The 16,424-nt window shown below is 44.6% G+C and overlaps 5 non-coding genes and 1 pseudogene across 5 annotated transcripts; all 6 read left to right on the top strand.

Moving 5' to 3' along the window:
• The first annotated feature begins 1,534 nt into the window (after window positions 1–1,534).
• LOC130308511 (U2 spliceosomal RNA) lies at window positions 1,535–1,667 on the top strand (annotated as a pseudogene).
• Window positions 1,668–6,838: 5,171 nt separating this feature from the next.
• Window positions 6,839–7,025, top strand: LOC130308483 (U2 spliceosomal RNA). The gene has a single exon (XR_008857456.1). It is a non-coding gene; the product is annotated as a U2 spliceosomal RNA (small nuclear RNA).
• Window positions 7,026–9,113: 2,088 nt separating this feature from the next.
• LOC130308513 (U2 spliceosomal RNA) lies at window positions 9,114–9,304 on the top strand. Its single transcript, XR_008857469.1, has one exon. It is a non-coding gene; the product is annotated as a U2 spliceosomal RNA (small nuclear RNA).
• Window positions 9,305–11,401: 2,097 nt separating this feature from the next.
• On the top strand, window positions 11,402–11,592 carry LOC130308512 (U2 spliceosomal RNA). The gene has a single exon (XR_008857468.1). It is a non-coding gene; the product is annotated as a U2 spliceosomal RNA (small nuclear RNA).
• Window positions 11,593–13,677: 2,085 nt separating this feature from the next.
• LOC130308502 (U2 spliceosomal RNA) lies at window positions 13,678–13,868 on the top strand. Its single transcript, XR_008857467.1, has one exon. It is a non-coding gene; the product is annotated as a U2 spliceosomal RNA (small nuclear RNA).
• A 2,083-nt stretch (window positions 13,869–15,951) lies between these two features.
• On the top strand, window positions 15,952–16,142 carry LOC130308490 (U2 spliceosomal RNA). The gene has a single exon (XR_008857461.1). It is a non-coding gene; the product is annotated as a U2 spliceosomal RNA (small nuclear RNA).
• Window positions 16,143–16,424: the final 282 nt, after the last annotated feature.

The following is a 16,424-nucleotide window of genomic DNA, read 5'->3' as shown; positions in this document are numbered from 1 at the left end:
AATGCTTCCAGCCATCCATTGCACTAATGGATTGGTCATCAGCTGGCTGTCTATGTCCCGCATCAATATAGACCAAAGTACAGAGGGTTAGGCTATGCTATTGTGCACCTACCTGATGCATCAGAAGGTGCGAGGCCCTTGCTAAATTCTGTGCACAGACTTTGAGATCTATACTTTAGACTGTATCTAAACCTGCTCCAACATGGACTGACATTCTGGCCTACTTTCAGCCGATGCGACTTGTCTGTCGCTGAACAGTCGCTTTTTATGTATTCAGCACCTATGTATAATGTTGTAAAAATGCTCTAGAAGCTAAAGTCGCAGAAATGTCACACATATTTGGCCTGCAACTTTCTGTGCGACAAATTCAGACAGGAAAAATCAGTATAAATCCTTAGAAAATTATCCCCCAGTGTCTCCATCTGCTGGCGGTATTGAATAAGCATTGCTGCACTGATGGGGTATGCATTAGACGAAAAAAAAGAAGAAAAAGAAGAATAATACGCCCAGAAAAGAGGCGAAAAGGAGAAAAACGTAAAAAAACGTGAAAAAAAAGTAAGAGGAAGAGAAGGGAAAAAAAGGTGGAAATGGGTTTAAAAGTGATTTCGGCGGAGAAATATATATATATATATATATATATATATATATATATATATATATACGCGCACACACACACATATATATAAACGTATTCTCCGTTGAGATATTGCAGCCGCTGCTGTGTCCAGGCCCAGGAGCCTTAGCACTGTGCTGTGATGTCACTCAATACCACTGACATCACTAGGTGTAAACAACATCTCTCCTTTGCTGTGTATGTGACTATGGAGCTGTTTGGTGATGTCGTCTATTATGGCCTTCATAGAAGCAACAGGAGATTGTTGCATCCATCTAGAACCCTCAGAACTACAGTGCTATGATGTCACTCACTTCCACAGGCCTTGCAGAGTGTAAACAACAACAACCCAGCTTTGTTGTGTATGTAACCATAGGGATTTGTGATGTCACCTAGAACCTTCACAGCAGCGACAGCTTTATGAGGAGCATCAGCACTGCTCTGCCTGAGCAGAACCATCACCGCCATAGGTTGTCAAATAACCCGGGTTTAACCCACACAGGTAAGTCCAATGGGGTGCAGGCATGTCCTCTATGCTTACAGCTTCCCGTGGGTGTTGGTTTGATACCGTTTGGGGACAGCCAAGGAGGCATCTGCAGGCAACAAAGGTAGGTGTGTGCTTGTGTGTGTGTTTCCTATGCAGATCCTAAGCCCAGTGTCACATGCAAGTAGGAGGAGTAAGAAGGGTTCCTGGCAAATCCGGGTTATGGATTGCATTTAAAAAGGCCCCGTGGGAGTGCAATGGGCCCCTGTCTTGCTGCTTAGCAATAATGGTATGGGTTTAGGTTCTGCTGTGTGTACTGGTGGTTGACTGCCCCCCAGCCCAGAGTGTGCATGGAAAATTGTCTGGCAGCCTCCCTGACAGCAAGCAGTGATAGTGCCCATGAAGGGCACCTTGTTGGGCCCGCCCCTTTCACGGTTATCGCTTCTCGGCCTTTTGGCTAAGATCAAGTGTAGTAATACAGGAGATCTGGTCAGAAGGTACTCGGGTACCCCTCTCCTCGGCCTTGTGGGATCGCCCAGGTTTATTGCCTGGGCTTCACCCACTTGTTGCTATTGGGGAGAGGGCTTAGTCCCAGGGTAACGGGTTGCGATCGCCTCTCAAAGCCTTCGGGTGGAGAGAGGTTTGAGCGAATTGGCTGGTTGGTTGGAGCGGAGAGAACCAGACCAAAACACGAATGAACCATGGATGAAGATCTAGATCCTGGTTCGGTACCGGCTTATGCCCGGATTAAACACACTGTGCGGGTCATTCTCACAGGTGATGCGGCGGATGCACGTGGCATGAGGTTCGTGATAGAGGACGTGCTCGACAAGATTCTTAATGTTCGTAAGCGAGAGATTTTGGCCATCCAGGATTACCCTAAGCGGAGGATCTACGACTGCACTTTCATAGGGGAAGGCGTATTCTTAGATGCAGTAATGAAAATTCCAAAGCAAGATGATCCGAGGCTTAAGGGTATCCAAATTGTCGAGCACGTCCTAGATGAAACCAAGTTGATTGTCGTGAAGATGTACTCCCCTTTTGTAAATCAGAGAGAGATCGATGGGTTCCTGGCAGCCTACTTTAAAAAGGTGGAGTTCAGAGGAAAAATCATGAACGACTGTGGTGTCTGGACCTCAAAATGGCGATATCAAGTCACGTGCAACAAAGACCCCACCCTCCCAGGGGGGATACTATTACCGCCTGCTCGTTTTAAATTAAACAATGTGTGTGGCGACCTCTTTTTTGCGGGAATGCCAAACTTCTGCAGAAGGTGCCAACGTTATGGGCACATAAAGGAAAATTGTGAAAGTTCCTGTAAGAAATGTGGAAGCATGCAACATGAAACAGAAAAATGTGATAAGGGTTTGAGATGTAATTTTTGCCGTCACTTTGGTCACGTGTATGCTTTCTGTCCCCACAGACCAAAAAAAACCACAGAACAGCAAGGGCAACCCAAGAGAGACGTCCGGAGACCAGCCTGGGGAAAAGCCAGAGAGGAGGAGCACCCCCCACAAGAAGAGGTAAGCTGTGAGATGGAGACCACGGCCCCCCCAAAAGAACCCCAGGAGAAAGAGGCACAGGTGGAAAGGGGGACCCCAAATGAGAGGAGGCCGGGGAAGAGAAATGCGAGAGGGGATCGGGCAGATACCTCAGAGAAGGTGGAAGAGCGAGAGGTGCCCGATTCCACCCCGGAAGGTCCTCCTGCTCGGGGTCCCCCTGAGTGTGAAAACCCGGACGGAGTAGCAAAGGTGAAAAGACGAAGGGGCTCCAAAGGGCGTCCGGACTCGGAGGTGGTCCAGGAGGAGCAGATGGAAGTTCCTGTCGTGACGGGGGCTCCAAGTGAAGCTCCTCCACAGGTCCCAGCGGTGGATACCCCTCCTCCTCCCAGCCAGGAGGAGGTTTCAGGGGTGACCATCTCCGAGGTCCCGGAAACGGACCTAAGTACGCACCCGACCCCTATGGAGGGGCAAGAGGTGGACGCCGAAAAAGAGAATGGAGCCCAGAAGCTGTTCTTACCAATGTACTCCGTCTATACACCTGTGGTCTTGGAAGAGGGGGGCTGCTCGAGCGATGGTGGTTCCTCTCCGGCTTCCTCTATGTGTACGGTAGAGTCAGAGGTGGGGGGTAACGAGAGCTCCAGTGCGCAATCTGGTTTTTAGTTTGTTATCTGAGCCTCCCTTTTTTTTTACATCTCCAATGGCTGAGTTGTCCGGATTGTCTATGAATGTAAGAAGTATAAGTTCACGAGCGAAACGGGTTGCCCTTTTTAACTACTTGTCTATTTTTGCTGCTTCTGTGGTTTTCCTGCAGGAGTGCGGCATCCCGCATAGTTTAAATTATGAAAAGTATAAAAAAGATTGGGTACACGGTCCATCAGTCTGGTCTGGATCTAACGAATCCAGATCAGCAGGGGTCGCCATACTTTTTAAAGGAAATGCTTTTATTGATTTTATTCATGAGATTTTACCAGGCAGAATTTTATTGGTTAAAGCTTTTATTGATGGTATTAAATGGCAGTTTTTAAATTTTTATGGTTCACCCAATAAAAATGATAGAGCACGGATGTTAGAGATTTTACCCCTTTTTATCAATGATTCTGAACCTCTTATTTTAGCAGGTGATTTTAATTGTATTTTAAGGGGGGAGCACCGTTTTACCAATTCAGTAAGTAGAAACTATGATAAAACATCTTCTATGTTAAAAAATATGATTATTGATTTTAGACTTACTGATGTTTTTAAGAAATGCAATAGTATTTTACCAGAAAGAGACGGTGTGACCTGGAGCAACGCAAACTGCAGCTCCAGGATCGATTTTATCTTCTGTTCTTATCAAGTACTGCCTTTTAAGTGTGATGTTTTAACCAATGTTTTTTCTGATCACAAACTTTTATCTTTTAAGGTGAAGAGTGATTTTAGAAAAAAGACTGGGAGGAATGCCTGGAAGATGAATGTATCCCTTTTAGAAGATCCGCAGGTTTTATCCGATTTTATCAACTTCTACAAGGACTGCAGACGGGTAAGAGATCCTAACACTCCCATCAGTATATGGTGGGAGAAAATGAAAATAAAAATAAAAGAGTTTTTTATTAGAGTAGGGATCTCTAGAGCTAAAGAGAAGCGTGAGTTTTACTCCCTTCTAAATAACCGTCTGCAAACCCTGTACAAATTCAGAGACAATGGTATAGAGGTTTATAGAGAAATTACTGACTTAAAAAAAGAAATAAAACAGTGCCTGGAGCAGAAGGGAAAAGAGATAATTTTCAGATCCAAAATAAAGCACCTTGAAGAGAACGAGACCTGCTCCAGGTACTTTTTTAAGAAAGTAACGGATAAAAAGGTTTTAATTGATAATATACAAGGAGAAAAAGATGTACAGGGTATTTTAAAAAGGGTACATTCATTTTATGCGGATCTTTTTAATACAAAAAATATTGATATTGATTTTATGAATGACTCATTGAAGGAGATTACCAATGTTTTAGACCCTGTGTCCCAGTCTCTTTTACAGAGGGAAATCTCGGAACAGGAAGTTTTAGAGACGATCAGGAGTTTTAAATCCGGTAAGGTGCCTGGTCCTGACGGTATACCCATTGAGTTTTATGTCATTTTTTATGGTGTTTTAAAAGATGACCTTTTTTCCCTTTTTACAGAAGTATTTAAAACAAAAGCCCTCCCAGGTTCATGGAGGAAGGGTGATGTCTCCCTGCTGTTCAAAAAGGGAGACCGGTCAGATCTAAAGAACTGGAGACCAATCACCCTCCTCAACTGTGACTACAAAGTGATGGCAAAACTGTGCGCAAATAGATTAAAAAGTGTAATAGAGAAAATAATCCATTCAAATCAGGTCTGTGGGGTGCCTGGGAGGAGCATATGGGAAAATCTTAACCTTTTAAAAGATGTGATTAGTGACACAAAGTCTAGAAACGGAAAACTAGCCATTTTATCCTTAGACTTCGAGAAGGCTTTTGACAGAGTGTCACATTTTTATCTTTTTAAGGTTTTAGAGAAAATGGGTATACCTGAAGGCTTTTTATTGTCTCTTAAGGCCTTTTATAAAAACTGCACAAGCAAGATTTTAGTTAACGGTTTTAAGACACAGGATGTGATTTTAAATTCCGGAGTGAAGCAGGGGTGTCCTTTGTCCCCACTACTTTTCATATGTGCGCTTGAGCCTCTACTATGCACCTTGAGGAGAGATAAGCAAATAAGAGGGGTCCCCCTGCCGGGAGGAGGGGGACTAGAGGCTAAAGTAGTGGGGTACATGGACGATGTGGCAGTGCTTGGAAGGGACACCCCATCGCTTCAAAAAGCCCTAAAGCAAGTTGAATTTTTTTGTTGTGCCTCCGGTTTTAAGGTAAATTTTAATAAAAGCAGTGTTTTAAATATAGGAGGACTGTTTTTAAGGGATTTACCCATTCCTGTGTCTGAGTCTGTGCAGATTTTAGGGGTCTCCTTCAGTGAGTCAAACAATGGTTTTAATAGCTGGGACTTGGTGGCTCAAAAAATAAACACAAAAATTTGTATGTGGAACATGAGAAAGCTAACGATGGAGGGGAAGGTTTTAGTTACAAAGATGGTGATTTTACCCATTTTATTGTATCTTGGCATGGTCTTTCCACCCCCCGAAATGATTTTAAATAAAATTATTAAAGCATGTTTTACCTTTTTATGGAGCTCCAAGAGTGAAAAATTGAGAAGAGAGATCGTCATGATGCCAAAAGGTATGGGTGGAAAGGACTTCCCCGACATCAGGGCGTTCCTTTTTACCAAGTTTTTTAGCATGTGTGTTAGCACACTTTTTAAGGATAGTTACTGGTCATATTTTATCCGTTTTAATACAGGTTTTTTTATGAGGAGGAATGGGTGGTTTAAAACTGTTTTAAGCTGTCCTTATGCTTTTAATCTTCCCCAACAATACAAGATTTTAGAGAAAATTTTCAACTTGTACAACTTTAACGGAAAAAGTATTAATGAAGTAACTAATAGCAAAAAAATGTTAAAATATATTAAAGAAAGTGGTTTTATTGCCCCTGTGAATAATTTTAATGAAGAGAAATGCAGGAAAATATGGAAGATGGCAAATATGATTTATCTTTTTAATTCACAGAAAGATCTGGCCTGGAGCTGCATACACGAGTGTCTTCCATGCCGGGCATTCCAGCACCGAAGAAGGATGGCCAACACTGCAGTATGCCCGAGGGAGGGCTGCCAGGAACCCGAGACCGTGTACCACCTTTTCTGGACTTGTTTTTATGCAAAAAGGATATGGACTAAAATACTCCCTCTGGTGAAGAAGATAACAGAAATAAAGGACTTAAACTCTGCAGCTGTTTTTTATGGATGTCTGGAATGCCCAATACGGACTCAAGAGACAATGGCATGGAAGATCATAAACTGTGTTAAAGCAGCTCTATGGAATGCCAGAAACATTTTACTTTTTAAACATGAGATTTTATCTGTGAATGATGTTTTAGCTCTTTGTTTTAGTGATATGTACCAGTACTTTTTATTAGACAAGAAATATTATCCTTTATTAGCTAGAAAATGGTATTTTAATGAATGGAACGCCCTTTTGTAAAGCCACCAAGTGCCCATTTTAAGTGTATTATGATTGTATTTATGTGAACTTTTATTGTTATATGTGATTTTATTATCAAAATTTGTTTTTATTGAAAAAAAATTATATTTATAAATCGTAATGCACTTTGTAAAATGTTATGAATTCTAAATAAAAAGATACCCCTCAGGGGTAGCCAAGTTAAAAAAAAAATCTGTTCTTATCAGTTTAATATCTGATACGTCCCCTATCTGGGGACCATATATTAAATGGATTTTTGAGAACGGGGGCCGATTTCGAAGCTTGCTTCCGTCGCCCTATGCATTGACCCGATATGGCAGTATCTTCGGGTACAGTGCACCACCCCCTTACAGGGTTAAAAAGAAAGATTCCTACTTTCATTGCTACCTGCTTGCTGGCTAGCCAGCTAGCCAGCCCTGTGGGCCTTGCTGCTGCTGCAGCCAAAAAACAAAAGGTGGTGCTGCTGCTGCTGCTTCTGCTTCTGCTTGTGTCTGGCCGCTGTTGGAGCGTCCAGGCACAGGACTTCTGCTGCTGCTGACTAAATGGCCTCCTTAATTGGATCATTTGAGTATCCAGCACACCTGTGCAGGTAGGGCATGACATGATAGGCAGCTGCCTTGATAGCGGGTGGGTGCTGAATGTTCCTAATTGACAAAATAAGATTAATGCTTATGAAGAAATATAAAATCTCATCCCTTCCCCAATATCGCGCCACACCCCTACCCCTTAATTCCCTGGTTGAACTTGATGGACATATGTCTTTTTTCGACCGTACTAACTATGTAACTATGTAACATAACATGGGGGGGGGGGGGGGGGTCTCCTGGCTGTTCACACAGGTGTGTCATTGCTGTACATTGACCATGCATTGCTTCTGTGGTATTGCAAAGGCAAAGACAAATGCTTCCAGCCATCCATTGCACTAATGGATTGGTCATCAGCTGGCTGTCTATGTCCCGCATCAATATAGACCAAAGTACAGAGGGTTAGGCTATGCTATTGTGCACCTACCTGATGCATCAGAAGGTGCGAGGCCCTTGCTAAATTCTGTGCACAGACTTTGAGATCTATACTTTAGACTGTATCTAAACCTGCTCCAACATGGACTGACATTCTGGCCTACTTTCAGCCGATGCGACTTGTCTGTCGCTGAACAGTCGCTTTTTATGTATTCAGCACCTATGTATAATGTTGTAAAAATGCTCTAGAAGCTAAAGTCGCAGAAATGTCACACATATTTGGCCTGCAACTTTCTGTGCGACAAATTCAGACAGGAAAAATCAGTATAAATCCTTAGAAAATTATCCCCCAGTGTCTCCATCTGCTGGCGGTATTGAATAAGCATTGCTGCACTGATGGGGTATGCATTAGACGAAAAAAAAGAAGAAAAAGAAGAATAATACGCCCAGAAAAGAGGCGAAAAGGAGAAAAACGTAAAAAAACGTGAAAAAAAAGTAAGAGGAAGAGAAGGGAAAAAAAGGTGGAAATGGGTTTAAAAGTGATTTCGGCGGAGAAATATATATATATATATATATATATATATATATATATATATATATACGCGCACACACACACATATATATAAACGTATTCTCCGTTGAGATATTGCAGCCGCTGCTGTGTCCAGGCCCAGGAGCCTTAGCACTGTGCTGTGATGTCACTCAATACCACTGACATCACTAGGTGTAAACAACATCTCTCCTTTGCTGTGTATGTGACTATGGAGCTGTTTGGTGATGTCGTCTATTATGGCCTTCATAGAAGCAACAGGAGATTGTTGCATCCATCTAGAACCCTCAGAACTACAGTGCTATGATGTCACTCACTTCCACAGGCCTTGCAGAGTGTAAACAACAACAACCCAGCTTTGTTGTGTATGTAACCATAGGGATTTGTGATGTCACCTAGAACCTTCACAGCAGCGACAGCTTTATGAGGAGCATCAGCACTGCTCTGCCTGAGCAGAACCATCACCGCCATAGGTTGTCAAATAACCCGGGTTTAACCCACACAGGTAAGTCCAATGGGGTGCAGGCATGTCCTCTATGCTTACAGCTTCCCGTGGGTGTTGGTTTGATACCGTTTGGGGACAGCCAAGGAGGCATCTGCAGGCAACAAAGGTAGGTGTGTGCTTGTGTGTGTGTTTCCTATGCAGATCCTAAGCCCAGTGTCACATGCAAGTAGGAGGAGTAAGACAGGTTCCTGGCAAATCCGGGTTATGGATTGCATTTAAAAAGGCCCCGTGGGAGTGCAATGGGCCCCTGTCTTGCTGCTTAGCAATAATGGTATGGGTTTAGGTTCTGCTGTGTGTACTGGTGGTTGACTGCCCCCCAGCCCAGAGTGTGCATGGAAAATTGTCTGGCAGCCTCCCTGACAGCAAGCAGTGATAGTGCCCATGAAGGGCACCTTGTTGGGCCCGCCCCTTTCACGGTTATCGCTTCTCGGCCTTTTGGCTAAGATCAAGTGTAGTATCTGTTCTTATCAGTTTAATATCTGATACGTCCCCTATCTGGGGACCATATATTAAATGGATTTTTGAGAACGGGGGCCGATTTCGAAGCTTGCTTCCGTCGCCCTATGCATTGACCCGATATGGCAGTATCTTCGGGTACAGTGCACCACCCCCTTACAGGGTTAAAAAGAAAGATTCCTACTTTCATTGCTACCTGCTTGCTGGCTAGCCAGCTAGCCAGCCCTGTGGGCCTTGCTGCTGCTGCAGCCAAAAAACAAAAAGGTGGTGCTGCTGCTGCTTCTGCTGCTTCTGCTTCTGCTTGTGTCTGGCTGCTGTTGGAGCGTCCAGGCACAGGACTTCTGCTGCTGCTGACTAAATGGCCTCCTTAATTGGATCATTTGAGTAGCCAGCACACCTTTGCAGGTAGGGCATGACATGATAGGCAGCTGCCTTGATAGCGGGTGGGTGCTGAATGTTCCTAATTGACAAAATAAGATTAATGCTTATGAAGAAATATAAAATCTCATCCCTTCCCCAATATCGCGCCACACCCCTACCCCTTAATTCCCTGGTTGAACTTGATGGACATATGTCTTTTTTCGACCGTACTAACTATGTAACTATGTAACATAACATGGGGGGGGGGGGGGGGGTCTCCTGGCTGTTCACACAGGTGTGTCATTGCTGTACATTGACCATGCATTGCTTCTGTGGTATTGCAAAGGCAAAGACAAATGCTTCCAGCCATCCATTGCACTAATGGATTGGTCATCAGCTGGCTGTCTATGTCCCGCATCAATATAGACCAAAGTACAGAGGGTTAGGCTATGCTATTGTGCACCTACCTGATGCATCAGAAGGTGCGAGGCCCTTGCTAAATTCTGTGCACAGACTTTGAGATCTATACTTTAGACTGTATCTAAACCTGCTCCAACATGGACTGACATTCTGGCCTACTTTCAGCCGATGCGACTTGTCTGTCGCTGAACAGTCGCTTTTTATGTATTCAGCACCTATGTATAATGTTGTAAAAATGCTCTAGAAGCTAAAGTCGCAGAAATGTCACACATATTTGGCCTGCAACTTTCTGTGCGACAAATTCAGACAGGAAAAATCAGTATAAATCCTTAGAAAATTATCCCCCAGTGTCTCCATCTGCTGGCGGTATTGAATAAGCATTGCTGCACTGATGGGGTATGCATTAGACGAAAAAAAAGAAGAAAAAGAAGAATAATACGCCCAGAAAAGAGGCGAAAAGGAGAAAAACGTAAAAAAACGTGAAAAAAAAGTAAGAGGAAGAGAAGGGAAAAAAAGGTGGAAATGGGTTTAAAAGTGATTTCGGCGGAGAAATATATATATATATATATATATATATATATATATATATATATATATACGCGCACACACACACATATATATAAACGTATTCTCCGTTGAGATATTGCAGCCGCTGCTGTGTCCAGGCCCAGGAGCCTTAGCACTGTGCTGTGATGTCACTCAATACCACTGACATCACTAGGTGTAAACAACATCTCTCCTTTGCTGTGTATGTGACTATGGAGCTGTTTGGTGATGTCGTCTATTATGGCCTTCATAGAAGCAACAGGAGATTGTTGCATCCATCTAGAACCCTCAGAACTACAGTGCTATGATGTCACTCACTTCCACAGGCCTTGCAGAGTGTAAACAACAACAACCCAGCTTTGTTGTGTATGTAACCATAGGGATTTGTGATGTCCCCTAGAACCTTCACAGCAGCGACAGCTTTATGAGGAGCATCAGCACTGCTCTGCCTGAGCAGAACCATCACCGCCATAGGTTGTCAAATAACCCGGGTTTAACCCACACAGGTAAGTCCAATGGGGTGCAGGCATGTCCTCTATGCTTACAGCTTCCCGTGGGTGTTGGTTTGATACCGTTTGGGGACAGCCAAGGAGGCATCTGCAGGCAACAAAGGTAGGTGTGTGCTTGTGTGTGTGTTTCCTATGCAGATCCTAAGCCCAGTGTCACATGCAAGTAGGAGGAGTAAGAAGGGTTCCTGGAAAATCCGGGTTATGGATTGCATTTAAAAAGGCCCCGTGGGAGTGCAATGGGCCCCTGTCTTGCTGCTTAGCAATAATGGTATGGGTTTAGGTTCTGCTGTGTGTACTGGTGGTTGACTGCCCCCCAGCCCAGAGTGTGCATGGAAAATTGTCTGGCAGCCTCCCTGACAGCAAGCAGTGATAGTGCCCATGAAGGGCACCTTGTTGGGCCCGCCCCTTTCACGGTTATCGCTTCTCGGCCTTTTGGCTAAGATCAAGTGTAGTATCTGTTCTTATCAGTTTAATATCTGATACGTCCCCTATCTGGGGACCATATATTAAATGGATTTTTGAGAACGGGGGCCGATTTCGAAGCTTGCTTCCGTCGCCCTATGCATTGACCCGATATGGCAGTATCTTCGGGTACAGTGCACCACCCCCTTACAGGGTTAAAAAGAAAGATTCCTACTTTCATTGCTACCTGCTTGCTGGCTAGCCAGCTAGCCAGCCCTGTGGGCCTTGCTGCTGCTGCAGCCAAAAAACAAAAGGTGGTGCTGCTGCTGCTTCTGCTGCTTCTGCTTCTGCTTGTGTCTGGCCGCTGTTGGAGCGTCCAGGCACAGGACTTCTGCTGCTGCTGACTAAATGGCCTCCTTAATTGGATCATTTGAGTAGCCAGCACACCTGTGCAGGTAGGGCATGACATGATAGGCAGCTGCCTTGATAGCGGGTGGGTGCTGAATGTTCCTAATTGACAAAATAAGATTAATGCTTATGAAGAAATATAAAATCTCATCCCTTCCCCAATATCGCGCCACACCCCTACCCCTTAATTCCCTGGTTGAACTTGATGGACATATGTCTTTTTTCGACCGTACTAACTATGTAACTATGTAACATAACATGGGGGGGGGGTCTCCTGGCTGTTCACACAGGTGTGTCATTGCTGTACATTGACCATGCATTGCTTCTGTGGTATTGCAAAGGCAAAGACAAATGCTTCCAGCCATCCATTGCACTAATGGATTGGTCATCAGCTGGCTGTCTATGTCCCGCATCAATATAGACCAAAGTACAGAGGGTTAGGCTATGCTATTGTGCACCTACCTGATGCATCAGAAGGTGCGAGGCCCTTGTTAAATTCTGTGCACAGACTTTGAGATCTATACTTTAGACTGTATCTAAACCTGCTCCAACATGGACTGACATTCTGGCCTACTTTCAGCCGATGCGACTTGTCTGTCGCTGAACAGTCGCTTTTTATGTATTCAGCACCTATGTATAATGTTGTAAAAATGCTCTAGAAGCTAAAGTCGCAGAAATGTCACACATATTTGTCCTGCAACTTTCTGTGCGACAAATTCAGACAGGAAAAATCAGTATAAATCCTTAGAAAATTATCCCCCAGTGTCTCCATCTGCTGGCGGTATTGAATAAGCATTGCTGCACTGATGGGGTATGCATTAGACGAAAAAAAAGAAGAAAAAGAAGAATAATACGCCCAGAAAAGAGGCGAAAAGGAGAAAAACGTAAAAAAACGTGAAAAAAAAGTAAGAGGAAGAGAAGGGAAAAAAAGGTGGAAATGGGTTTAAAAGTGATTTCGGCGGAGAAATATATATATATATATATATATATATATATATATATATATATACGCGCACACACACACATATATATAAACGTATTCTCCGTTGAGATATTGCAGCCGCTGCTGTGTCCAGGCCCAGGAGCCTTAGCACTGTGCTGTGATGTCACTCAATACCACTGACATCACTAGGTGTAAACAACATCTCTCCTTTGCTGTGTATGTGACTATGGAGCTGTTTGGTGATGTCGTCTATTATGGCCTTCATAGAAGCAACAGGAGATTGTTGCATCCATCTAGAACCCTCAGAACTACAGTGCTATGATGTCACTCACTTCCACAGGCCTTGCAGAGTGTAAACAACAACAACCCAGCTTTGTTGTGTATGTAACCATAGGGATTTGTGATGTCACCTAGAACCTTCACAGCAGCGACAGCTTTATGAGGAGCATCAGCACTGCTCTGCCTGAGCAGAACCATCACCGCCATAGGTTGTCAAATAACCCGGGTTTAACCCACACAGGTAAGTCCAATGGGGTGCAGGCATGTCCTCTATGCTTACAGCTTCCCGTGGGTGTTGGTTTGATACCGTTTGGGGACAGCCAAGGAGGCATCTGCAGGCAACAAAGGTAGGTGTGTGCTTGTGTGTGTGTTTCCTATGCAGATCCTAAGCCCAGTGTCACATGCAAGTAGGAGGAGTAAGAAGGGTTCCTGGCAAATCCGGGTTATGGATTGCATTTAAAAAGGCCCCGTGGGAGTGCAATGGGCCCCTGTCTTGCTGCTTAGCAATAATGGTATGGGTTTAGGTTCTGCTGTGTGTACTGGTGGTTGACTGCCCCCCAGCCCAGAGTGTGCATGGAAAATTGTCTGGCAGCCTCCCTGACAGCAAGCAGTGATAGTGCCCATGAAGGGCACCTTGTTGGGCCCGCCCTTTTCACGGTTATCGCTTCTCGGCCTTTTGGCTAAGATCAAGTGTAGTATCTGTTCTTATCAGTTTAATATCTGATACGTCCCCTATCTGGGGACCATATATTAAATGGATTTTTGAGAACGGGGGCCGATTTCGAAGCTTGCTTCCGTCGCCCTATGCATTGACCCGATATGGCAGTATCTTCGGGTACAGTGCACCACCCCCTTACAGGGTTAAAAAGAAAGATTCCTACTTTCATTGCTACCTGCTTGCTGGCTAGCCAGCTAGCCAGCCCTGTGGGCCTTGCTGCTGCTGCAGCCAAAAAACAAAAGGTGGTGCTGCTGCTACTTCTGCTGCTTCTGCTTCTGCTTGTGTCTGGCCGCTGTTGGAGCGTCCAGGCACAGGACTTCTGCTGCTGCTGACTAAATGGCCTCCTTAATTGGATCATTTGAGTAGCCAGCACACCTGTGCAGGTAGGGCATGACATGATAGGCAGCTGCCTTGATAGCGGGTGGGTGCTGAATGTTCCTAATTGACAAAATAAGATTAATGCTTATGAAGAAATATAAAATCTCATCCCTTCCCCAATATCGCGCCACACCCCTACCCCTTAATTCCCTGGTTGAACTTGATGGACATATGTCTTTTTTCGACCGTACTAACTATGTAACTATGTAACATAACATGGGGGGGGGGGGGGGGTCTCCTGGCTGTTCACACAGGTGTGTCATTGCTGTACATTGACCATGCATTGCTTCTGTGGTATTGCAAAGGCAAAGACAAATGCTTCCAGCCATCCATTGCACTAATGGATTGGTCATCAGCTGGCTGTCTATGTCCCGCATCAATATAGACCAAAGTACAGAGGGTTAGGCTATGCTATTGTGCACCTACCTGATGCATCAGAAGGTGCGAGGCCCTTGCTAAATTCTGTGCACAGACTTTGAGATCTATACTTTAGACTGTATCTAAACCTGCTCCAACATGGACTGACATTCTGGCCTACTTTCAGCCGATGCGACTTGTCTGTCGCTGAACAGTCGCTTTTTATGTATTCAGCACCTATGTATAATGTTGTAAAAATGCTCTAGAAGCTAAAGTCGCAGAAATGTCACACATATTTGGCCTGCAACTTTCTGTGCGACAAATTCAGACAGGAAAAATCAGTATAAATCCTTAGAAAATTATCCCCCAGTGTCTCCATCTGCTGGCGGTATTGAATAAGCATTGCTGCACTGATGGGGTATGCATTAGACGAAAAAAAAGAAGAAAAAGAAGAATAATACGCCCAGAAAAGAGGCGAAAAGGAGAAAAACGTAAAAAAACGTGAAAAAAAAGTAAGAGGAAGAGAAGGGAAAAAAAGGTGGAAATGGGTTTAAAAGTGATTTTGGCGGAGATATATATATATATATATATATATATATATATATATACGCGCACACACACACATATATATAAACGTATTCTCCGTTGAGATATTGCAGCCGCTGCTGTGTCCAGGCCCAGGAGCCTTAGCACTGTGCTGTGATGTCACTCAATACCACTGACATCACTAGGTGTAAACAACATCTCTCCTTTGCTGTGTATGTGACTATGGAGCTGTTTGGTGATGTCGTCTATTATGGCCTTCATAGAAGCAACAGGAGATTGTTGCATCCATCTAGAACCCTCAGAACTACAGTGCTATGATGTCACTCACTTCCACAGGCCTTGCAGAGTGTAAACAACAACAACCCAGCTTTGTTGTGTATGTAACCATAGGGATTTGTGATGTCACCTAGAACCTTCACAGCAGCGACAGCTTTATGAGGAGCATCAGCACTGCTCTGCCTGAGCAGAACCATCACCGCCATAGGTTGTCAAATAACCCGGGTTTAACCCACACAGGTAAGTCCAATGGGGTGCAGGCATGTCCTCTATGCTTACAGCTTCCCGTGGGTGTTGGTTTGATACCGTTTGGGGACAGCCAAGGAGGCATCTGCAGGCAACAAAGGTAGGTGTGTGCTTGTGTGTGTGTTTCCTATGCAGATCCTAAGCCCAGTGTCACATGCAAGTAGGAGGAGTAAGAAGGGTTCCTGGCAAATCCGGGTTATGGATTGCATTTAAAAAGGCCCCGTGGGAGTGCAATGGGCCCCTGTCTTGCTGCTTAGCAATAATGGTATGGGTTTAGGTTCTGCTGTGTGTACTGGTGGTTGACTGCCCCCCAGCCCAGAGTGTGCATGGAAAATTGTCTGGCAGCCTCCCTGACAGCAAGCAGTGATAGTGCCCATGAAGGGCACCTTGTTGGGCCCGCCCCTTTCACGGTTATCGCTTCTCGGCCTTTTGGCTAAGATCAAGTGTAGTATCTGTTCTTATCAGTTTAATATCTGATACGTCCCCTATCTGGGGACCATATATTAAATGGATTTTTGAGAACGGGGGCCGATTTCGAAGCTTGCTTCCGTCGCCCTATGCATTGACCCGATATGGCAGTATCTTCGGGTACAGTGCACCACCCCCTTACAGGGTTAAAAAGAAAGATTCCTACTTTCATTGCTACCTGCTTGCTGGCTAGCCAGCTAGCCAGCCCTGTGGGCCTTGCTGCTGCTGCAGCCAAAAAACAAAAGGTGGTGCTGCTGCTGCTTCTGCTGCTTCTGCTTCTGCTTGTGTCTGGCCGCTGTTGGAGCGTCCAGGCACAGGACTTCTGCTGCTGCTGACTAAATGGCCTCCTTAATTGGATCATTTGAGTAGCCAGCACACCTGTGCAGGTAGGGCATGACATGATAGGCAGCTGCCTTGA

The sequence above is a fragment of the Hyla sarda genome, unplaced genomic scaffold (genome assembly GCF_029499605.1).
Source record: "Hyla sarda isolate aHylSar1 unplaced genomic scaffold, aHylSar1.hap1 scaffold_148, whole genome shotgun sequence".
In the NCBI taxonomy this organism is placed as follows: Eukaryota; Metazoa; Chordata; class Amphibia; order Anura; family Hylidae; genus Hyla; species Hyla sarda.
The sequence above is the reverse complement of the archived record's forward strand: the minus strand, read 5'-3'. Positions and strand labels throughout refer to the sequence as shown.